This window comes from Podarcis pityusensis (assembly GCF_964106645.2).
Source record: "Podarcis pityusensis genome assembly, chromosome: 10".
Taxonomy (NCBI): domain Eukaryota; kingdom Metazoa; phylum Chordata; class Lepidosauria; order Squamata; family Lacertidae; genus Podarcis; species Podarcis pityusensis.
The window spans coordinates 30,554,540-30,578,896 of NC_138035.1; the positions used below are offsets into that span (position 1 = coordinate 30,554,540).

General features: G+C 44.5%; 1 protein-coding gene across 3 annotated transcripts in view; it reads right to left on the reverse strand.

Moving 5' to 3' along the window:
- Window positions 1-7,446, reverse strand: part of CSNK1E (casein kinase 1 epsilon) — a 49,868-nt gene extending 42,422 nt beyond the window's left edge. For 2 of the 3 annotated variants that reach the window (XM_081024201.1, XM_081024197.1), the window contains exon 1: window positions 7,278-7,446. The gene's annotated coding sequence lies outside the window, so the exon portion shown is untranslated. Of the gene's footprint in view, window positions 1-7,089; window positions 7,225-7,277 lie in introns of those variants that run through there. The other variant, XM_081024199.1, reaches the window with a different exon arrangement.
- Between the last annotated feature and the right edge of the window lie 16,911 nt (window positions 7,447-24,357).

Here is a 24,357-nt window from a genome sequence, read left to right on the forward strand (position 1 = left end):
TTGTGAAAGTTGTTAGCAGCTGTCTAGCTCACACCTGCACCGCAGTGCATCGCTATCGCGTTGCGCGGAATCCAGAAGAACGGCCGCCAAATGCCTCTCATCTGGGTAAACGAAAAGGCGCCCATTGCTCGGCTCAGGACAAGAGAGGCTGCAAGCTTCTGCACATATTAAGCTGGAGGGGAAGCTGAGCTCATCCTAACTTTCTGGGTAGGCGTCCAAAGCATCCAGCTCTGTTGCACAGCTCAAAGCTTTTTAGCAAATCCATAATCCACAGACAGATAAACACCTCAAGATCAGAAAAGTTATATTTTGCGCACTCTGGACAAAGGGCTGAGATGTGGGAGCTTATAGTCCTAAAGCCTGGCCCAATGTAGTTAGTGCATTAACAGCCAAAACTTCCACACGTTTTCTTTTTGTAAATCCCATTAAGACTTCCTACCAAGCCAAACATGCACAGGATCCAGCTGGAAGTATCCCTCTGACAACAAAGGGCAGTGTTCCGTAGGATAGCATCTGCACTGCATGCAGAAGGTCCCAGGATCAACCCTCAGCATCTCCAGGGGGTAGGGCTGGGAGAGAGAGACCCATGTCTAAAACCCTGGAGAACTGCTGCCTGTCAGCACAGGCCATTGTGCTGAGCTGCAAAGACCAAAGGCCTCTAACACAGTGTAAAGCAGCCTCCTGTGTTTCCTAAAATCTCAAGATTGTGGCTTGCTTTGCATAACATCCAGCCTGTACAGTGGTACCTCAGGATACATACGATTCAGGTTACAGACTCCGCTAACCCAGAAATAGTGCTTCAGGTTGAGAACTTTGCTTCAGGATGAGAACAGAAATCGTGCTCTGGCGGTGCGGCGGCAGCAGGAGGCCCCATTAGCTAAAGTGGTGCTTCAGGTTAAGAACAGTTTCAGGTTAAGTACGGACCTCCGGAACGAATTAAGTACTTAACCTGAGGTACCACTGTATTCTGGAGAATGTGAGATGTTTCTTTCAAGTCTCCACACCAAAATATTTTTAACACTCTAGACTCATTACAACATTTATTTGCTTTTGTTTACTTATTGGACCCTGAGCCATTTGCAAGTGCTTGTTCTCAGACATGTCTGTGCAGCCATCATGTGCTGCCTGAGGCAGTTGCTTCAATCTGCCTCATGGTGCTTGGTGGAACATCCCAAGAAACTCGCTTAGGAATGGGCTGTATGCTTGTCTTCAAAACTCAGCTTAAAGTCAAACACAAAATCCAAACCATAAACATTTCAGGCTGCATTCTGTCATTTGCATTGCCTGTAAAATGGCTGTTCCTCTCCCTCATATCTTCCAGCCAATAGTTTTATCAAACAACATTTACTTGATTAGAACCATCAGTCTTTGGCTCATTCATATACATACCTGTACTGTATATGAATGTTCTGAAATGGTTCAATTTCTCTGGATGCGTTTGATCAAAGGTCACAAGACAAGCAATGACTACTACTTCCTGAATACTGTGGATCCAGTTCTGTGAAATTCCCCACCCAGGTGATATCAGACAGGCCCTCTCCCTGTTGAACTTCCGGCACTTAATTTCAGCAAGCAATTTAAGTTTTCTAATTTTTGTTGTCTTTAACTGATTTTACAGTATCTTTATTGTATCTTTTGTAACCTTACTATACACCACTTGGAGATTACGGTCACATCCATACCATACATTTCCCAAAGACTCCTGGGAACTGTAGTTTGTTAAAGGTGCTGGGAGTTGTAGCTCTGTGAGGGGCAAGTTGCCCCAGGATTCTTTGGGGGAAAACATGTACTTTAAGTGTGCTTTAAATGTATGGTGTTGATGTGACCTCTCCATTAACAAAAGTAGAGCAGATAAAAAGGTTGGTAGCATCTATCATCAAATAATTGCACAATACGGCAATTGTATGCTCTCATACAGCAATTGCCCTGGTTAGGGCCATAAGACATCCTTGTCTTGCTTAACTGGAGGTGCTGCGTAGCTTCCTAGAACACAGCCTCTCTCAGCTTGGTCACTCCAATTCTAGCTTGGCCATCCTTCCAAATCAAGAGGAGTGCGTATGTATGCTCATGTAATTCAGCTGAGGTGCCGATCCCTTGTTCCCTTTCCCTAAGCATCTGGGAGTGGCTGCAGTGGTAGCCAGAGGAAGCCAATGTGGTAGAGTAGTGTCAGACTAGGACCTGGGATTGGGAGGGGAGCCATATACATCACCTTGCACTCCCTAGAGAAAAAGGTAGGATATAAATGCAATCAATCAATGGCCAGAGTAGGATTCCTACAAAAAAACCAACAACCAGTGAAGACACAAAGCTTGGTCTGGATTCAGCAAGCCCTGTTACCTGTGGCTAATATTTTGTCTGGTGACAAAACTCAACCTGGGTCTCTAATGTGTATGTGTGTTAGCACAGTGAGGCTTCCACAATGGTGTCCTTGTAGCTACACAAAAATGAAATTAGTTAGCAAATTTATAAAACTACACTTGAGGTTCAAAGTGGATAGAGGGAAGTTCTTCCTCTGTCAAGGACCCGCTTCATGTGTTATACATGTGAAAATAGCTTCACACAATGGCTGTAAAGCCACCTGTCAGTGATGCTGCTGCATCGCCCTGTGTTGCGGATCCTGCACTAGACAAGAGGCTGGACTTGCTAGGTAACTTCAAAGGCTAGAATCTATGATTCTAGCTGATTGACAGTGGCTACTGGACAGACAAAGGCTTTACTCACACTGTTTCCCAGTGTTTATTTTGTTTCCCAAATTGTTAATTTCCACAGTATATTTGAGCTCTCCCGCAGTGTAAAAACCACTTGGAGAAATATAGTACTGTAGAAGATTTAGCACCCACCCATTTCCTTGTTATTTACATATGTGGTTTTTTTTCTGGAAGCAAATAACATGGCCACAAATATTAAACGTGCACTATATTCTGCTATATTTCCAGTAGTGGCTTTTATGTGGTGTGACAGTTCAGCTATAACACAAAAATTAACTAGTTAGGGGAACATCAGGCAAATGGAATAAACTGTGGTGTGAATGCAGCCAAAAAAAGGGGGGTTGGTTGTTTTTTTACACACAATTCATAATTAATGCCTTGAAGTCACTGTCACAAGGATGTGGTCACGGCCAGTAGCTTTGATGACTTTAAAGGGGATTGACAAATTCATGGAGGATATGTCAAGGCTGATAGTCAAGCTATATATTTAAATTTGAATGCAGCATTTCCATATAAATATATGCTGAAAGTGACTTACAACAGAACAACAAAAATGCAGATAAGGATATCATTACAGTAACAAAATACTAAGATGACATTCACACCAGACATTTCAAACACAGTCGAGACTCAAGACACATCGCTTTCCCTATGGAATCCTGGGAGCTGTAGTCAAACCTCTTGCAGAGCTTCATTTCCCAGCACCTCTAGGAAACTAAGAGTCCCAGGATTCTCTGGGAAAGCTCTGAGCTTTCAATGTGTGAAGTGGATGTGACCCATATCATTTTGTGACATAACATGACAATCCAACAAATAACTCATGTTAAAGACATCATAAAATCAACTATCCACTAGTGGCTAATATGGGGATATTTTGGTTGCCCTGTTATATCTGGAACAATTCCAGACTTCTTCACAGCGCTTTGCATTAGCTTTCTGGGCAACAGAAAACTGAGGTGACAAGTATGTCATGTGTTGACAAAGCTCTAAGAATCCACTTGGATTTCTTTTACTCAGCTTTTTTTATGCTTTTTAAGCAGAGAAAGAAGATTCTTGAGGAATTTGAAGATATCAACAAGCAGGCTCTGCTATCAGCACCCAGAACCCCTCATGGTTTGGCTCGTATGCAAGCTAAGCTGGCCTCAGACAAAATTAATTACGGCCACACCTACAGGGAAGTAATGCTGCAACAATTTACTCTGTCACCTCCCAATGTTCCTAAGCACCTTTTGCCCATGGGAGCATAGCAGCTCACACAAACTCCAGAAACCCATCTGTTATTAATTTGTGCAACACGTTCATCTAACCGGCAGAGTCTACGGAATTGTGTAAATGTGTCAGGGTTGCTCTAGGCAAAGTTTAGGATATATTGACCAGACCTCAACAAGTTTGCTGACAAACGCTAGCCATTGGCATGACTAGACTGAGAAGGCTATGCATTAGAAGATTTTGGCAGGAAGGGAAGGAAAAGTGCATTTCCACCCACCCATAGATTTCCCCACTCTTTTTTACCGTATGGTTTCATTTTACTTCAAACTTGTGATTTTCAGGTACATGCATTCAGTTTTAGGGACTCACACTGTACCCCAAGATTTGTCACTGTGCTCCACTTATACTTAACACAAAGACTTGCAAAGCATTGAACAAAAGAGGCAAAAGTTAGCAGTCTTGGACTGTCCCTCTAATTGCCTGTTGTCTTGTCCTTGGCCCGGAATAAACAGATATTTTTCTTTTATTTTTTAATGGTAAGTTTGGACACTGTTACTTTTGCCTGCAAATTCCTTTCACAAGAAGCTAAATCTGACTCCTGCACCACCCTGTCTTAAGGTTTCGTGCTCCATGCCTTTTACTTTTTAAAAACTGGATCAATTTATTGAGGGACGTGTGGGGGAAAACACTGGGGAAAAGGATGGGATTTAGCTCAGTGGTAGTTCAACCTGTGCATTGCATGCAGGAGATCACAGCTTCAATGCACAGCATATCCAGGTGGGGCTGAGAGAGACCCTGTTTGAAATCCTGCACCGTCTTATGCAGCTATAAAATTATGCCTTTATGCATCCCTAGGCATGTTTACTCAAGAGTAAGTGTCAATATGTTCAATGAGGCTCACTTTCTAGTATGTGGGTTGCAGTGAACTAAGTTCAGAGTAAACCCACTGAAATTCATGGAGCCAAATGAATTGCGGCCATTAATTTTAATGGGTCTGTGAATATAATTCTCCCAGTGTGTTTAGGTTTTCAGTCTAAGGCTACAATGTTGTGTACACTTCCCAGGGAGTAACTCTCATTGAGCTAAATGGGAATCTGCTTCTGAGTAGACATGTATAAAACTGCACAATAACAAGCCCTAACTCAGAATTATGAGAGAAGGAAGCATGAAAAAATATATTCTTGAGGGACAAAATTAACATGAAATTCAACGTGATAAAAGGGCATTTTGGTGCACCCTTAAAATCTGAAACAGAATTGCAGTCTAACATCACTTTGTAAGCCTGACTTGACTTGTGTGAACTTGTTCTTTACAAGCTCAGCCCCCGTGCTTAGAGCTATTTCACTATATTTTGTATCCCAATATTTCTGCCTGTGTTTACTTGCTGCTGCATGGAATAACACATGAATATGGCCTTTGGAGTTTGTAATTATGTGATTTTAAACTGCTGGGGGCGGTCTCTTGATAGAGAGTATGTTTAGCCTTGTGCTTTAGACCTACGGATCCAGCCAATTGTTTTATTATTTACCCCACACAGGTGATCTATATCTATTTCCACCCCACAATTCCAACATGTGGCCTGCACTTCAGGAGTGGCAGACTGGATGCTGCTAATTTATTAAGGGAATAAGGGTATAAGGAAGCATCTTACGCACCTATAAAATTATGTTTTTATTAATGTGTGCGTGTTTTTATAAACAAAAATAACATTGCAGTCCTAGGCATGTTTACTCAAAAGTAAGTGTCAATATATTCAATGACATCACTTTTTGAAAGACACCATTATATCAATGTACAGAATGTGGAACTGAATAAGAGACTTAGAACAGCAGTCAGGGAGAGAAACTTGGAGACACACAGGGAAGGCACAGGTTAAGGGAACAGCTACCGGAAAGTGATTCAGCACAGAAAGTATAAAGAGAGAGAGCAGGATGTTCAGAGAGAGTTAGGAGTTAAAGAAAGCTTGTTTAAATAAAGTTATTTGTTTCATAGAAGACCTTAAAGATAATTAATACCACAATTCTATGATTCTACGACACAAATTTAACAAAGAAATGCTAAAAATGCAATGCCTTTTCTGAAAGGTAAATTAAAAAGTGTTTTAGTGCCAGATTAGAGGGGAACAATTAACATGATGCTAAACTGGCTCATCTATCTAGTTTGTTATTGTGCACATCAAAACCACATTTCTTCAAAAGGATGGAAAAGGAGCATCAAGGTGATCTACACCTGTAGAGATGTTGGACTACTGTTTTTTTAAGATCTAAAAGATAGAAAGAACATTGGGAGAGAGGGGACACACAAGAGGACAACAATGTGATTATGATGTCATGTTGATACCCCATAAAAAGTGACTGAACAAAGGATGCCTCCAAACCCAGTATTTTGTAGAAGAGATTCAAGTGTATACCAGTAAATTTGTGCAACTGAAGCGAATTAAATCATTCTGTTGCCCCTAGAACAGTAAATCCCCTTTAAAAAAATTAAAATTTACTATTTGTAGTTAGGAAAGTGATGGGCAGTGCACTGAAAAGTGTGCAGAATGAACAAATAATGAAGGGCAAATTGAATAAATGCCCCACAAGCAAATCAGAGTGACTATTCATTGTCATATAACCTCTCTGCAAATATATTGGAACAAATGCTCAGTAAAGACCAGATACAATCTGACATTCACAGAAACTCTGTGCAAGCAAATAAGGGTTAATGCTCAAGACACGGGTTGTCTGGAAGAGCACAATTCTAGTGGGTGGGAGTTCCGCTGTAAACATCTAGTGGGGAAGCACCCCAGCCCAGTGAGGACTGCACTAATAGTGCACTATCCTACCTGAGTTGAAATTATTATTATTATTATTAATATCACCATCATCATTTCTATACTGCTTTTACCCTCTGCCTTGAGGGACATCTTTTGTCTTTTGTGACAGACAGATGCCCACAATGTTACTCTATACAGCTTTATATTTGTAAGGGGGGAAATCTCAAAGCTGCTTACAACTTACATAAACGTAAAAGTTCCACCAAACATAAAAGTTAACATTCCATCTCTTTCCACACCGCCTACAGTTGGCTCATGGCCAAGCTGAGTGAGACTCAACTATCTCAGCTACCCAAGACCAATGACTTCTTGTTCTCATAATCTTTCCATTTTTAAACCCGGCTTCTTAGATACCTTTCTCCAGCCTTTTATCTTCTGCAATGAGGGCTTGGGGATTCAGTGTACTCTAGGTAGTCCTCAGAGGCTAGGAGAAAGCCAAGCTGTCAAGCAACCAGCAATGGACAACATTACCTGCCCAAGTCAACATTAAGTGGTGTCATAGAGGCTGAGTTTACTTCATCAGTAGCTTAGGCCTCACTCACCTGACAAAATGGCTCTTCATTTGTGAGGAATCGGTGAGGTGGCCTCATTTCTGAAGATCTGAGCTCTTCCATCATAACAAAGGCCAAGCCGGGACTGGAACATCCCTAGTTCCTTAGTCAGAGCGAAGTTGTCTATTCCAGACTTTTCATATCATGGAGTCTCCCTGAGATAGAGCTCACAGCCCCCCCCCCTCCAGACTCCAAGTCACAATCACAATCCCTATGGCAACTGTCATACTTGGTGAATTTGTAGACATGAAGGTTAGGCAACAGTCAATAGATCTTTGCCTCATGGTTTGTCTGCGAATTAATGGATTTGGCCTCCACCCCATCTTCCTCTTGTCCTAGGCCCCCTCTTGAGAAATTTACTGAATTGTTTTATAGTTCTAGCCTCCAAAATGTCACTGTGGTGAATCCTAGCACTTCAGTCAGCTATGTGGACCACTGTTTATAACCTGGATCATCCCAAACAATGCTTTACCAAAGTGGAGCAACAAATAAATTGTCCTTCCAGCTGACATGGAATTCAAATATCTTTAAGATCTGGTCACATCAAAATCCCATAATACCGAAATCCCAGTTTCAGCATCTTAGCAATTCTCCTCAGGGCCTACCTGCTGGGTTTTGATGGGTCATATGATCTAGAGACATGCACCTTTTGATTCCATAACATCCGATTTCATATGCTGAATGCTCAAGTAAACTTCTCTTCTGAGTACAGTGGTACCTCGGGTTACATACACTTCAGGTTACATACACTTCAGGTTACAGACTCCATTAACCCAGAAATAGTACCTCGGGTTAAGAACTTTGCTTCAGGATGAGAACAGAAATCATGCGGCGGCGGTGCGGCAGCAGCAGGAGGCCCCATTAGCTAAAGTGGTGCTTCAGGTTAAGAACAGTTGCAGGTTAAGAACGGACCTCCGGAATGAATTAAGTATATAACCAGAGGTACCACTGTATGTGGAATATGTTGTCTCAGCATTGCACAGCTGTGAATCATCAGAAAAAGGGAGTATTGCAGGTCAGGCCAACTTGGAGACTCAGAGGCATCCACAGTGACTGGGAAAATAAGGAGCAATTCACCAGTTTTATTCCACTTAAACTTCTTATTGAAGAAGTCCTTGAAGAAGTCCCTTTATGGAAGACCCGTTGTTCTTAAGGGAGCAAGAGTTTCAGCCTCTGGTCACACCAGGAAGTTAGGATCTGAAACAAAATGGAGACGGCAGTAGTGGAACTAGTCATAAAGTGAGCACTCTCTACCAAGTGTTTGTAGGTACCCCAGTGCTTTTCATCAGACTGTGGGGTACCAGCAGAAGTATGCTGAGGTGTGTTACAGGAAAGGACAATAATTCGGAGGCAGAGCTTCTGTTTGTTTGCAGAAAGTTCTACTTTTAGTACTTGGCATCTCTGAAACCCTGGAGCAAAGGTGGGGAACCTCCAGACCATGGGGCAATACTGGGCTCACATTTGGCCCATGAGGTTCTCTTCCCCAAACCATATCCATCTAGCCCCAGATATGTGATGTAATCACAGGCAGAGGCACAGCTGGTAGAGGCACAGCTGACAGTGCAAAATCTGGAACCTTAAAGTGTGCATTGGCAAGGTGGAGCAGGCGTGGGCTCCAGGGCCCATCACCTTCAAAACAGTGCACAAAGCTCTTTGCAAGCCAATCACCAAGTGTCAAATCACCCACATGCCAAATTTGGCCCCTTGGGCTAGGCTCTGCTAAGGATCTGACCCACAAGAGCCAAACGGTTTCCTCGGCTCTGCCATACACAATATTGAGCTGGGTGGGCCAATGATCTTTCTCAGTACAAGACAGCCTCCTATGAGGGCTGTCCAATAAAACAAAATGGCCCCTCTTGGACAAAGGAATTATAGAGGGATCCTGGAACCTGAAGCTGTTGAATTACAATTCATCAAGAGGTTCAGTTCCAATCACTTAAGGGCTGAACTGAGATAAAGTTTTTATAAATCAGTATTCACATGCTAATTAGCTGCCCAGGATGTCTATGTTATCACCAGCCACTGTTTTGTGAATTGCCATTGTTTAGCGCAATTATCATTGTCTGTACTTTCTGTGTTTCATTTCCCTTTGACCTCGCTATTTACAATGCCACCCCACCAACCTGTGTGTGCATATAGATAAGCTTATATGCCATAATAAATGGGTTAGTCTTTAAGGTGCCTTAAGGCTCTCTGTTGCTTTTGCTGCAACAAACTGGCATGGCAACCCCTTTGGAAAATGTTTCTCCTATTCTGAATATAAGAAGAGCCCTCTTGGATCAGACCAGTGCCTGTCTAGTCCAGTATACTGTTCTAACTAGATGCCTATGGGAAGCCTGCAAGCGAGACATCACTAGCTCTCTCTTACACTTTGTTCCCCAGCAACTAGCATCTCAGTCATAGTGCCTCTGATTCTGGAGATACAGTCATCATCCCAGGAGCAGACAGTATAGTGGGGCAATGGCACTTACCTGACCTCCTGACAGCTGAGTCACTGCTGCTTACTAGGAAGGGACAAGACAAACACAAGGCAGTGGGGAGGCTGGCATGGTGTGAACGCATTGGTGGAGCCAACCTGTTGCTCCTGCTGGTGCATTTGCACTGTGCTGATCTTCCCTGCCACCTTGTTCTTCCTCACCCTGGTAAGCAGTAGCAACTCAACCATCAGAAGGTCAGGCAAGTGTTACTGACCCAGCACACAGTCCACTACTGAGTCATCATGAGTGTAGCCACTGATCACCTTATCCCTCCTGAATTTGTCTAATGCCCTTATAAAGCCATGCAAGTAAGTAGTGATTGTCACAACTTCTTGTGGAATTGAGTTCCATTGTTTAACTATACATTGTGTGAAAAAGTACGTCTGTCCTGAATCTCTCAACATTCAGCTTGGTTGGATGACCCCAAGTTCTAGGATTATGGAAGAGAGAAAAACTTATCCCTATAACTTTCTTCATACCATGAATAATTTTATACACCTCTGCCATGTCCCCCTACTTGTTCACAGTCGATCATACGTGCACCCCTGGATTATTTGAGGGCTCTTGCTCCTAGGAACATGTGAATATAATTTCTGCCATCCTCCTAAATCCTTCCTCTAAAAGAAATGCGCGCAAAATTATGTAACTGGGTCATCACGTCCACTGATAAATAAGCACCTTGGCAATTTCAGAGCTGTATCCCATAACAGGGACTCTTGGGACTCTTCTAGTGAATTTTTACACTTCTACCAACTAATATCAAAAAGTTGTGGGGGGAGGGGATACATCTCATGAATCTTCACTTCTGAAATAAGGTCTAGACAAAAATGGGAAGGGGAAACAGTATACACCAGCCATGATGTTAGACCCTTTAGGACTCTGAAGGGTTTTCAGTTTGCTTTATTGTCTTGATTGTGTCTGGGCTTCAAGGATAAGTGCTGGCAGAATGAAGGTTGAGTGCCTGTCAGCAGTAGTACACCTGTAGGATTAATTAACTGTGCTGGCTCCTGTCTATTGGCCTATTTCACCTGGCAGGTGATGTAACATCCCTCACACTATCCCAATAATGGCTTCTGGAACAGGTGTGAGGCATTTAGGATATCAGGCCAGCCAGCATGTAATCACTAAGGGTCTAATGTCTTGTTATAGATTGGGGGCAAACCCTAGAAATTAATAAATGCCAGGGTTTTAATTAATTGGGATATGGATTTAAGTGCACAAGTGTGCCAGACAGGGAATTCCAGGAATTCCTGGGCTGGTTTATGCAAACCAGCCTGCCCAAGCTAGGACCATTAAGGGAACAATAGAAGGCTGTTGATGATCATTGCCAATGGAAGAGAACTTACCCCTGCCCTGAGGTGTGAAGACAGGGGTTTGAAGGGTTGCCAAGGTGATGGGGTGCATTTTTGAGAAAGGGTTTCTGGGAAGAAGTAGGAGGATGAAAGAGCTGAGATCCATCTTAGAGGGGGAAGGTTGTCGTGCTGTAAGAGCTGGACTTCCTACATGCAGAATGAAGGTGTAAATAGGTGAATACACCATATTTCTTAAAGCACAACAGTCTCAGCCGTGTCTTCTGTTCTCCAAAGGGACACAGACCCTGTGTGTGTGCCTGGGACCCCATGGGCTAGTAACAGTATATAACTCTCCCTGATGGGGTCTCTCACATTCAAGATTTGGTGTAGGCCATGACTTCTTGGGTGCCAGCTGGAGTTTCTCCGTTGTCATTCCTTGGAGCTCCTGATAAAAGAATAGGGAAGTATTTTATCGTCCTTATGCTGTGTTATTCTGGTTTCACCGCCTTTTATTCTGTACTGAAGCCTGGTACTTAATAAAAGCACCAACACTCTCCACTACTGTTACTGCCACTGAATCCAAAACAATTACAACATTGCATTTGGCAAAACAATAATGCATAAGGATATATAAATTTTGTATTTTCTCATTATGAAAATATAATGCCACATTTGGAATGTCACTCATGTTACATTTCAGAATGGCCAGAATGTTATAAGCCAGAAGAAGACTCTACTGCCTTTTCAGCAGCTGGGTCCAATTAAGACAGGCATGTTTTCCTCCCATGTCTTCTTAAGTAAACAAAATGAAGACTTGCTTTTAAAAATAATGATAATGGAAGGTGAGAATTTAGGGAAGGGACTTCAAATATCTGCAAAGTCTACTAATTGTAGCATATGTTTGTTTTTTTGTTGACATGGAGAATGTTCCATAATGTCACTGTGTAGACAGTAGAAGAAAGCCCCATTTTATTCCTACAGTCGCGATGCTGTTATGATTTAAGTGAGACAGTAGTGCAAAACTATATGTGCTGAGAGTGTTTGTTTTGTTTTCTTTTTTTGGTCAGGTTTGGCAAATAGTTCTTGTTTGTTACTCTGAGGTATCAGGAATGTAGAAATGGTCCAGTTACAAAAGAATATAATGGTGGTGGGAAGGGATCAAAAGGTAAAGGGGTAAAGAGACCCCTGACCATTAGGTCAGTCGTGGCCGACTCTGGGGTTGCAGCGCTCATCTCGCTTTATTGGCCAAGGGAGCTGGCGTACAGCCTCCGGGTCATGTGGCCAGCATGACTAAGCCGCTTCTGGCGAACCAGAACAGTACACAGAAACACTGTTTACCTTCCCACCGGAGCGGTACCTATTTATCTACTTGCACTTTGACGTGCTTTCGAACTGCTAGGTTGACAGGAGCAGGGATAGAGCAACGGGAGCTCACCCCGTCACAGGGATTCAAACCACCGACCTTCTGATTGGCAAGCCAAAAGGGAATGTTGATTCACCACTGTGCATCCACAGGGTTGTCCAAAGCAGAGGGGTAAGGGCCTGTAAAATCATGAATTCCAGGGACCAAAGTTACCTCCCTGCAGCACTGTGCCAAGTAGACTTGTGCCACTGGGACCGCAGCCACCAATAATACCTGTCTGTGCACCTTTGCTGTTCAAAAGCAGTGCGCTGATGGGTCTTGGGGACAACAATTCCATTTAGTGCTGCTCTGGGGATTCAAGGCTGGCACCAAGTCTCCTCATGAAATCCTCCTGGGGACGGGAGGGGCCTGCAAAGCCCTTGCTCAAGCGCTGCAGCTGAATTCATGCTTGAATGTGGCAAAGCTGTGATATTACCCCACTCTGCTGTCGCTATCAATTCCCTTGGGATTTAAATTTTGGGGTGGGAGAGCTGCTGTTACAAACCAGCCCCCTCATACAGGGGAAAAAACTAAGTGATTTGTCCGAAATTGTGTAAGTTAGTGGGTGGCAGTAGAAATAACAAGGGGGAGGGAAGCGGGAGGGGGTCCCATCACACCAGACATATAATGGTATTGGTTTCTTAGACTGTTAACATAGAAATCTGAGGGCTCCCTTGGACAAAAAACAAGGACACCAGCCAGGAATACCAGAGCAAAACAGCAGCTAGTAGGCTTGGTCTTTATTGAAGACTGTCGCAACAGGACTCCTACCTGCCACAAGGTGGAAAAAGATGGAAACCTTGAACAAAAGAGCCCCCAAACTTTTATTAGCTGCTAATCCCCATGTTACACCTCCAAACTACATCACTAATACATCATGGTTACATCATGAAAGGGGAGGTCTGGTGGCAGTAATCTGAGCATCCTGGACCCTGCCCCATGGTTCTCCTTGCCCTCCACCAAACACCCATCAAGTGTAAGAAAAGAGATATTTACATTTCCCTGTTTCCCAGCCAAGTTAATCACACCCTTTTGTCTTCATCTGGGTTTGTTATTTCTGGAATGGCTACCTGTCTGGCACTCAGGTATCAGGATGCCAGGAATTGTCACTCAGGCAGAGGGGCTGCTGAGTAGCTGAGCTCACATGTCTATATGAATTTCTGAAGTTTTCCCAGTGAGCCAGTACATAGATACATTTATCAGTGAATTGTTAGATTTGGTATGTGTAGCAAAGGCCCTTTGAATAGATAGGAAGAAACTGATGAAGTGTTTTGTGGGGACAAATCACAAAAGTCACAAAAGTGATTGTGCTGATTTTGGTAGTGGGCTGCATGTGCATGATATCTGCTGGAGGGGCAACCCCCCACCCCACCCTATACATAAATTCCTGCAACAATACCACTTTAAGAGCTGTGGGGAATCCTGGAAACTGTTAAGGGTACTTGGAATTGTTGATTGTTGTTAGCCGCCCTGAGCCCGGCTTCGGCTGGGGAGGGCGGGATATAAATAAAATTTATTATTATTATTATTATTACCTACGAGCCCACTATCTTTAATGAACTACAGTTCCCATGATTCTTTTGGGAAGCCATGACTGTTAAAGTGGAACAGGAGTGATTTAAATGTATTGTGTGAGTGTGACACCGGTGTCTTTTGCATGCTGGGCTGTCATTGTTTCCACCACGGCCTTCCTCTTCCCCCACCTCTCCTTTCCCTTTGCCCTCTGTGGGCAAAGATGATTAAGGCACTAACTCCGTCAGTTTAAGCCTTGATCCACCAGGCTGTGTGTGTTAGCGCCGACTAGAAATAGCAACCAGCCCAGCTGTACCAATGAGCTGGGAGATTTCAAGCGTTTTTCGCATACATGGCAAATCCCTTTGGGCATAATAAGGGTGAGAGGATCAAATCTTGCCCCTCAAAGATGCGGCAAGAAGGCCCCAGTTTCTCCAGGTGTGAGGGGCTGCAGTTCATCATCCCTCCCCCATATCCCGGAGGAACCCTCGCCCACCCCGAGCCATTGATGCTTATTACACCAAAAGGGCATTAAACATCCATTAATCTTAATCAAAATACTTTGGCTTCAGAGGATATTGCAGATATTTTAGCTTCCTGTTTAGCAAGCTGCATTTGCAACAAAATGGTGCCATGTAAAGCCCTTCTGTTAAGGATTTATTCCCCTTCCAGGATATTCTGTTCCAACCCCTGCTTTCCTCCTTTACTTCCAAGGAATCCAGGGAACTGTAGTTTATGGGTGCTGGGAATTGCAGCTGTGTGATGGGTAAGGTCGAAGCAAAGAGGCTTGTAACACCAGCTAAAGAGGCTTCTCCCTTCTGGAAGAGGCAACTACTAAGTGATTTTTACTGCCTTCAGGCATACCTTCCCCTTGGCCAGCCGCACTCTACAGATAGCGTTGTGTATGTGCCAAGAATGAGATTCACTATGTTCTGATGTTATTTTGATAAGCACTTTCTCGTTAGTAGCTCCTTTCAACCAATCTCCAAGCTGCTGTTTAAGAGTTTTAAGAAGCAGTCTGGGGAACCAACGCAAGAAACAACAAAGGGGAAATTTGACTAAGTACGGGCATCACCTCCTCACCCCCTACCCCAGGAGCGCTTCTTTATGGACAGCACATGTGCTGTGTGCCAAATGCTCAGAGTGTCAGCAGCCTTTGGGGGAATCAGCTGACAGATAAAGCATCCTGCAATCACACCAGTGAGTCACACTTTATGTGCCTGAGGTTCACACCCAGCTTTCACGATCAAAAGGCTGGTAAATATTATTGCTAATTGTAAAGCAATTCCATTGGCATTCGTTAGCCGTGGCTGTTATTACTATGTGACTAAATGATGCTAGCAGGCTTCCCACAGGTTGGCCACTGTGAGAACAGAATGCTGGACTAGGTGGGCCATTGGCTTCATCCAGCAGGCTCTCCTTACATTCTTACCAACTGTTTCTGAAATATTTCCTTTGCGGCTTTGATATGTTTCATTACTGCTTTTGCTACTTGGACTGGAATGCTATTCGATGCAGCTGCTGCTGCTGCAAGCTGATTTTGTTGCTGCAAGCTGATTTGGGCACAGAGTAGTTGTTTTTTCCTGCCGGAAAAGTGGCATACAAATATTAAAGCAAATCGTATTGGGAGGACTGTGCATAAAGCCCGACACATTTTACTGCTTCAGTTGAAAGGCGATATGGGGCCTCCCACTCTTTTCCATACACAGAAGCTAATTCCATTGGGAACTGACTCTTAAGTCATACTGCCTGATGAAGAGGACAGTGTCCTCATATGAACATAGGAAGCTGACTCATATTGAGTAAGACCATTGGTCTATCTATTATCTGCACTGGCAGGCAATGGCTCTCCAGGGTTTCAGAAAGGGAGTCTCTCCCAGCCCTACTGAAGATGCAGGGGATTGAACCTAGGGAGTTCTGCATGCGGTGCAGATGCTCAACCTCTGAGCTCCATCTCTTATTCCCCTGCTCCTGGGGCAGCAGGCTAACTTAGGGGCTACAGGGCAGACCATGTGGCACACAGCTCTACGCTTTTCATTCCTTGCTGCCACTCACCACCCTTTGTCATCCACCTCAGCCTAATGGTAGGGCCGTGCGCATCATGTGTCCATGTGCTGAATTCAGAGCAAGCCGCTGCAGCTTTGAAAGGAGTATGGGATGCACATGTGATTCACGTGCACAGCACATTTGTGAAGCGGTGAGCAGGGGGGATGCACGTTTTAACAATGAGCATCTGTGCGAGAATACGGATTTACTGACTAGCGAGCGGCAGCAGCACATGTGTGCTGTGCGTGGGCGGGCAGTGATGCGCAAAGCTTCAGGGTGGTGGCTTGTTTGTTTGTTTCTCATCGGTGAGTAGGCCAGGCGCTGAGCTTTGGGGGACTTCCGTGGGCATGGCTGCCCCCATGTGGATTGGATGGGGCAGCACATGCTGTTATGAAACCAGCCAGTTCAGCGAGGAGACAAGCGCACATTCTTCTGCGGGAAGAGCAGCAGCAGCAGCAGTGATACGCATATAGGCGAGAGGAGAGGGAGAAAGGATGGCTTTGAAGTGTGCCTTCCCAGCATGCTCCAGTGGATTAGCCCAGCATCATTCTCAGCCCAGCTTAGATTTAATTCTTATGCAAGGGGTTTCCGCAGAAGGGACAGCTTGTCCTGGCCAGCTAAACAAACTGGCCGGGCTGGGACGAGGCACCAATTAAACAAAGGGCCTCTCTTCACTGTAGTAGCTGATGTACGTAGGATGGGAGAAGGAAGGAAATTGCTTTCTGCAAGTGGTTTATGACGGATCATTTCCCCCCCCCCCTCCAACCTGCCCAATCCAAAATAAGTAAATAATCATTTAGCTGCATGCAGGCTCCCCATGCTGTCCTTTGGGGTCAAGAGGACAGATCTTGGAGCCTTTCCGTTACCTCCAACCTGAGAACACCTAGAAAGGGTCCAGTTTCATCCTGTGCATAATTAAGCCCCTTTTATATACTGAGGGACGCGGGTGGCGCTGTGGGTTAAACCACAGAGCCTGGGACTTGCCGATCAGAACGTTGGCGGTTTGAGTCCCCATGACGGGGTGAGCTCCCGTTGCTTGGTCCCAGCTCCTTCCAACCTAGCAGTTCAAAAGCACGTCAAAGTGCAAGTAGATAAATAGGTACCACTCCGGTGGGAAGGTAAACAGTGTTTCCGTGCGCTGCTCTGGTTCGCCAGAAGCGGCTTAGTCATGCTGGCCACATGACCCGGAAGCTGTACGCCAGCTCCCTCAGCCAATAAAGCGAGATGAGCGCCGCCACCCCAGAGTCGGCCACGACTGGACCTAATGGTCAGGGGTCCCTTTACTTTACCTACCGTATATACTGAGGCTGCAATCTTAAGGCAGGGGCTACTGAAGGAAGTTTGGCTATCTTACCCCATGCGCTGCTGAGTTTTGCAGCCCTCTTATCTGTTTCCAGGCTGTGCAGAGGGTGATCTGAGTCATGGGGAGGGTGGAGAGTGTGTGTATGAATGTAGTCGTGCTCAGTTTACTTTTTTGGTTGCTGTTTTGTTAGTGTTGTTTTATAGATTATAAATGCTGAATTGATTGGTTAATCATATAATATGACTTCTGCTTTAATTGCGACGTTTAGCTTATTTTTTGTTGTTCCTTTGTTAACAGTGTTTCATAGATTGTAGAGGTAAAGGACGCAGGTGGCGCTGTGGTCTAAACCACTGGGCTTGCTGATCAGAAGGTCGGCGGTTCAAATCTCTGCAACGGGTTGGGCTCCCATTGCTCTGTCTCAGCTCCTGCCAACCTAGCAGTTTGACTCGGAAAGTGGGTGGTGGACAAAAACCTCCCATGCTGCAACCCCAGAGTCACCTTTGACTGGACTTAACCATCCAGTGGTCCTTTACCTTTACTTTTTTAAAAATATATTGTAATCGATCCACAGAATATTTGTTAATTATTCTATACAATTTGAGCTGTATTTGTGATGTTCTATTGTGTTGTTGTTTCTTGGTTGTAAGCTGCTTTGGGATTCATTTGGATGAAAAGCGGAAAAGAAAAAAAATAACCAGGTTGGGGAAGTCTGGTTTAATGGGAGGGGGAGGGGAAGTGTTAGTGGTGAGTCCTGCTGGAGAGGCCAGGAATTGATCCTGGGACCTTTTGCACACAAGGCTCAAGCACTGAGTTATTGCCTTCTTTGTTGTATTTTTGTTTTGTAGTTTGTTTTGAATTTTCCTTAAAAATATATTTTAAAAACCCAAACGTTTGTGACAGCCAGCTTAGCAGCTTTTGTGCTGATAGGTGAGATACAGATACAGATTTTGATTTTGATTTTTAAAGAAATCTGCAGTAAACCAGTCTCAGCAATTCTGTCCCAGGAAGGTTTTTTTGGAACCAACACGGCTTGTGGCATCTTGTGCAAAAAGCATGTGTAGATGCAGTACAGGGCAAGGCTGTTGTACCTTTAATAGTTATGCTCTGCCTGTAGAGATTCTCTCCCCATCCCCCCAAAAACTAAACATCCTGGAGCCCTGGCATTGGTTGCAGCCAGTGATCCTTTATAAAGAATTATGGGCTAAAATCCCTTCTGCTTATTCGGTGTCTGCTTTTAATGTGATGGTCATCCTGCCCAAACCATTCTATCAGAACATTACTTTCCATTTCAGAACACCTTTAAAAGTACAGTTCCTCACATATCCCTTCAAAATATATGCCTCTAGCAGCCCCATACATGGCAATGGTTGAGAATTCTAAGAAGCAAAACTAAAAAAAATAGTGCAGTTTTGATTCAAAATGGCATCTAAACATAGATGAAAACATGCTCCCTGAGGAACCATCACAGAAAATTTGGTTATCTTAAGATGTAAGTTAAGACTTTAATATCTGATGCATTTGGACACCTCTTAAGATATAAAGAACAAAAAACTTTCAAAATATATAGTCTATTCTGATCCCCAAATACTAACAAGGAGCATTTGTGTCTCTCATTCCTCTCTCCCTCTCATATCACTTTTCTTTCCCCATGGGGGAAATAATAATCCTGTTCCAAACATGACACCAACCTTTGCCATCCTGGTGCCCTCTATAGGTTTTGGACTACATCTCCCATCAGCCTCATTCTGTCTGGAGCTGAAAGTGAGTCTTAATCCAATACCTATGGGGGGCAAAGGCTGCATTACATCATCTGGAGTGTGTGCCGTTAATTCTCAACTTATATGTGCAATGCCCCTATTGGCCACTAGGTGGTGCACTTGGGACAATCAAGCAGGCCTGCTTTCCTCTTACCCATAAAACATCACTCTTAGTATTTTGTTCCTTGAGTACAAGGCAGGGAAGCAATGTCCAGTTATAAGGATGATTTGCATCTCATCAACCCAGTACTTCAGGTGTTTGACCTGAGTGGGAGTGAAGGGTGGGTGGGAAAGCTGAGCAATCTTCCTGCTGTCAGCTCAAATTAAACAAACGAACCTGCCATCTACTGAGTCAGAGTCCGTCTCTCATCCGTTATTGGTTGCTCTGACTTGCAGTGGCTCTCCAGGGTCTCGGGGGCAGGCCTTCAGCTCAAGATGCCAGAAACTGAATGTGGGACTTCTGCATGACAGAAAAATAGTGCTTTTCTGCTTCAATGTAGAGCACTGTGGACCTATTTTTACATTTTTCCAGGAACTCCTCTTCAGTCTAAGGGCTCCTCCGGATTACCTGTTTATTGAGGGTTTATTCTGATTTGGCTGCACATAGTTCATGTAGAGGGTTAGACTGTACCTGATCTCTATTCAGCTCCATCTGGTACGCAGGATGAGACCCTACCTGCCCATGGACTGTCTCACCAGAGTGGTGCATGCACTAGTTATCTCCCGCTTGGACTACAGCAATGTGCTCTACTTGGGGCTACCTTTGAAGGTGACCCGGAAACTACAACTAATCCAGAATGCGGCAGGTAGACTGGTGACTGGGAGTGGTCGCCGAGACCATAAAACACAGGTCCTGAAACACTGGGAGCCTTCATTGGCTCCCAGCACATTTCTGTGCACATTTCAAAATGTTGGTGCTGACCTTTAAAGCCCTAAACTGCCTTGTCCCGGTATACCTGAAGGAGCGTCTCCACCCCCATTGTTCTGCCCAGACACTGAGGTCCAGCACCGAGGGCCTTCTGGCGGTTCCCTCGCTGTGAGAAGTGAGGTTACAGAGAACCAGGCAGAGGGCCTTCTCAGTAGTGGTGCCTACCGTGTGGAAGGCCCTCCCGTCAGATGTCAAGGAAATAAACAACTATCTGACTTTTAGAAGACACCTGAAGGCAGCCCTGTTTAGGGAAGTTTTTAATGTTTGATCTTTTATTGTGTTTTTAATATTCTGTCGGGAGCCGTCCAGAGTGGCTGCAGAAACCCAGCCAGGTTGGGGTATAAATAAATTTTTATTTTTATTTTTATTTATTAGTTCTGATTTGTTTACAGGGCATTAATATGAGAGTGAGCGTTCACCCTGATTTGCTTGTGAAGTATTTATGACTATTTGCATTTGTTCATCGCTTACTGCACAAAATGTCTCGAAAAGCATACATCTTTTGATTAAGTTCTGTGTTCAATCTGCCCTTTTCAGTGGATTTCCCTGTCGTTTTCCTAACCACAGAGAAACCTGTTTCTTTTCTTTAAAAGTGGATTTGTTGTGCAAGGGCGACAGAATGCTCTAATTCACGTCAATTGCTCAGACCTAAATTTCACACTATGCGCTTGAATCACTCCAGCAAAAACAGTGGCAGTACGGAGACACCCCAAGCCAGGTTTGTGAAGTCTGCGAACACCATATCCCTTCACCACAGAACTCTTGTGCTGCGTTGCTGCCGCTTACCGAGAGGAGGAGCATGGCAGTGGAAGCTTGTTGCAGTGCGCATGCAGCAGCAGGCGCAGCAGATTCGTTCCGCCACCGTGCCCACACCACACTGAGTTTCCACTGCCTTGCCTCTCTCCCTCTTGTTAAGCAGCAACAATGCAGTCAGAGAAGAAAGCAAAGCACCCACACAACCCCACCAGCCACTCCTGGGTATTTATGTTTTCCCATTAATCACTCCACACTTTCCAATGCATTTTCCAGCCACCTTCCTAATCACAAACAAATAAGTTTTTTGTAAGGTGGGTTTGTTGCACTAGGGCCAGAGAGTCCTTTAATCCACTTTAATTGCACCGAACTTCTCAAAGTTGCTGGCCCCTGTTGTGCCGGATTGGTTCCTTGTGTTCTAACTGGTTGTGTAACCAACGGAAAAGGTACATTTTCTACTTGGTAGAGAGGCAGTGTCGTGTAGTGGTTAGAGACTAGGGACCTGGAGACCAGGGTTCAAATCCCCACTGAGCCATGAAGCTTACTAGCTGACCATGGGCCAGTCACGTCCTCTGAGCCTATCCTACCTCACAGAGTTGTTGTGGAGAATAAACGAGGAGGGGGAGAGCCATGTGTGTCACCTTGAGCTCCTTGGAGGAAAGGCAGGATGCAAATGTAACAATAAATGAAGAAATTAAGTGTGTATTTGGAAAGGGGCAGCACCAAAATGCATCGGCGTGTGAGAGATACCAGCCTCATGACTACCCAAATTCATCTGCACTCAGGTGGAGATCTCTTCCTTCGTTGCCCCCCACCTAGGCCTTCCACAGCTGGTTCCAGTGACACAATGTAAGGCCTTCTAAATAAAATTAAAAAAATTGTCCAGTAGCACCTTAGAGACCAACTAAGTTTGTTCTGGGTATAAGCTTTCATGTGCATGCACCCTTCTTCCGATCTGACCCTGTAAGGCCCTATACACCTCCCAGCAAGATTTGAAGCATCCTAGAAAGGCTTGAAATGTACAAGTTAGCCCTACCGGTATGGGAGAGATCATAGAATTGCAGGGCAGTGGCAGTGTTTGGGTGCTGACGCCAAAGGGACCATGAAAGAGAGGATGCAGATCTTTCTGGAGACCATGGATTCCCTAGGATGTTTCTCAGAGCTTTGAAGAGGCTGAGATGGAGTGACCTGCATCACATAGGTCTCCTGCACCCTGCAGCATTCAGGACAGCCATTGCACTGCTCTCCTCCTGCATTTGAATAGCCTGTATATTTCTGCACATCCAGAATTATTCTCCCATCCCAAGGCCTGCACATCTGCATGCCTGAAGCATTGTCCTCCTTTTCCCTTTGTTTGCACGGGAGATCTTCCTCCATCTGTTTGTGGCATGGGAAGATGGTTAGCATAGTCCTTTGGCACATGATGAACCTCTGCAAATCTCATGACCGTGCAGCCAAAACACATTACCTCTGTATGGTACAGTTGGTGCGCACTGTTATGCAGCTTGCACGTGCAAATCCACCAGGCCTCCTATCCTGATGCCCACCTTCCTGAGTCAGGGTGTTTGCGTATATGTGTCTGATGGGGAGTTGGGGGGGAGAGCAGTAATGTGTCCTGGATTCCCGTGTCCTCGTGTACAGAGCCCTTCCTTCTCAGTCCATTAGTTAACTTTCCAGTACAATGCCCCAGAGACGAGTGCCAGCCTCTGAAAGCTATATTAAAAGCCAAGTCAATACTGGCCCTCTCTCATGCCCTAAGAGAAAAGACTTCATTAATTATCACAGGGGAAGGAAAAGGTTGTGAGGGACGGGGTGGGGTGGGGTCTGGCACGCAAATGGAGCAGCATCAGCGCGTGAGGCTGTGTGTGAGACAAGCAACGGGAAATTCAGAGTAGTAGCACCATTCAATCCCTGTGTGGCTTCCACGGCCAATTAGCCGCAATCAATTGTGAGAGGATCGTTGCTGACGTGTTTATGTGGTATGGGGGACCATCTAGGTCAGATGGTGGCCCTGCAGATGGTGTTGAGCTCCACCTCCTGTAGGCTGCAGCCAATGGCCAGGTATGAAGGGAGTCAGAGGATTAGGATTGTCTCAATATCCCTTTACTATCCCTGTTCTGTCTTGGCCATGTGTGCTCACGTGTGAAATATATTGTTGGTGTTCTTTTCCAAGCTGCCCCATGGTTTTCTGTGTTTTGAGGGTTTGGAGATCGGAGGCGCCTGTGTGCCTCTTATCTAGCTATTCTTTGTCCCGGTGAGCCGTTTGGTGGGTCGCTGGGTGAAACACGAAAATTAAATTTTTATTTTTGAAACTCTCTTTAGCAAGAAATCGGAGTAAACATCCCAATCTTGAGAAAACCTGATTGATGTTTTCTCTGATTCGGTAAAAAAAGACTAGGCTTCCTTGGCCGTTGGGCCAAGTCTAGATGAGCCTTTAGTCTTCCTTGCATATTCCTTGGCCATGCTCAAATCACTCCCATCCCCTTTTCCTTTCCCTAGCTGGCAACAGGATGCCAGGGAGTAGAAAAGCAAGATCAGCCCGTTTAGTACGCGTACTTTACAGTGGTACCTTGGGTTACATACGCTTCAGGTTAAGAGCTTTGCTTCAGGATGAGAACAGAAATCGTGCTCCAGCAGTGTGGCGGCAGCAGGAGGCCCCATTAGCTAAAGTGGTGCTTCATGTTAAGAACAGTTTCAGGTTAAGAACGGACTTCCAGAACGAATTAAGTACTTAACCCGAGGTACCACTGTATAACTCATGAGCAGGAGTTTTGTCATTATTAGTAAAAACGGAAGTATTTAACCAGTGCCGAACAAATTAAGAATGCCTTTGTTATCTCTGTGGACCCGTACTGAAGTCTTTCATCTGCGGGGTTCTCACCAATTCCGATAAGAACATAATAACCTTTATCTGCCAGTGAGCTAACGGAAAAGATACATTTGGTTAATGAGGCGAGGAAGGCCAGGTAATTAAGCAGCTGCATCTTACCAACCTTCTGCTGAGTCCATGCAGGGTGTTCAAGTTACTCAAAGCTCTTTATCAAATGTTGCTTCTTTCTCCTCATAGATGTGAAGCCCACAGTTTACCTTGGAAATATCCAGTGCATCACATTAACTGTCTTCAATTCTCATTTTCATTTCTTATGCTTGTCATATATCTGGCCTTTTCATAACCTGTTATTTTCTTTTTATCCACTCCTGGCCTATGGTGTATGTATGAGTATATAACATACTCCTACCCCTCTTTTACCCTAATTTAAACCCATATGTCAGCATGTCTAGGTTGTAAGCTTTGTGGGGCTTGGCATATTGGTTTGCTTGTGCTGGCTAAGGCTGATGGGAATTGGAGTCCAAAAATATCTGGAAAAATCATGTTGGCTACCCCTGCTGTACAGGCATGTCTATACACTATTAACCATTGTTGGATTTATATCAGTTTAACCATTATCGCTCCCCACCACCACCAAAAAAGAGAGGAAATTATAGTTTAAGGAGGATGCAATGAATTCTGTTTAAACTCCCTTATAAAACCATTCCTCATAATTCCTTAGGGATGAGTGGATCTATTAAACCAGTTTAAGTCTGTGGAGTTGATTTGCAC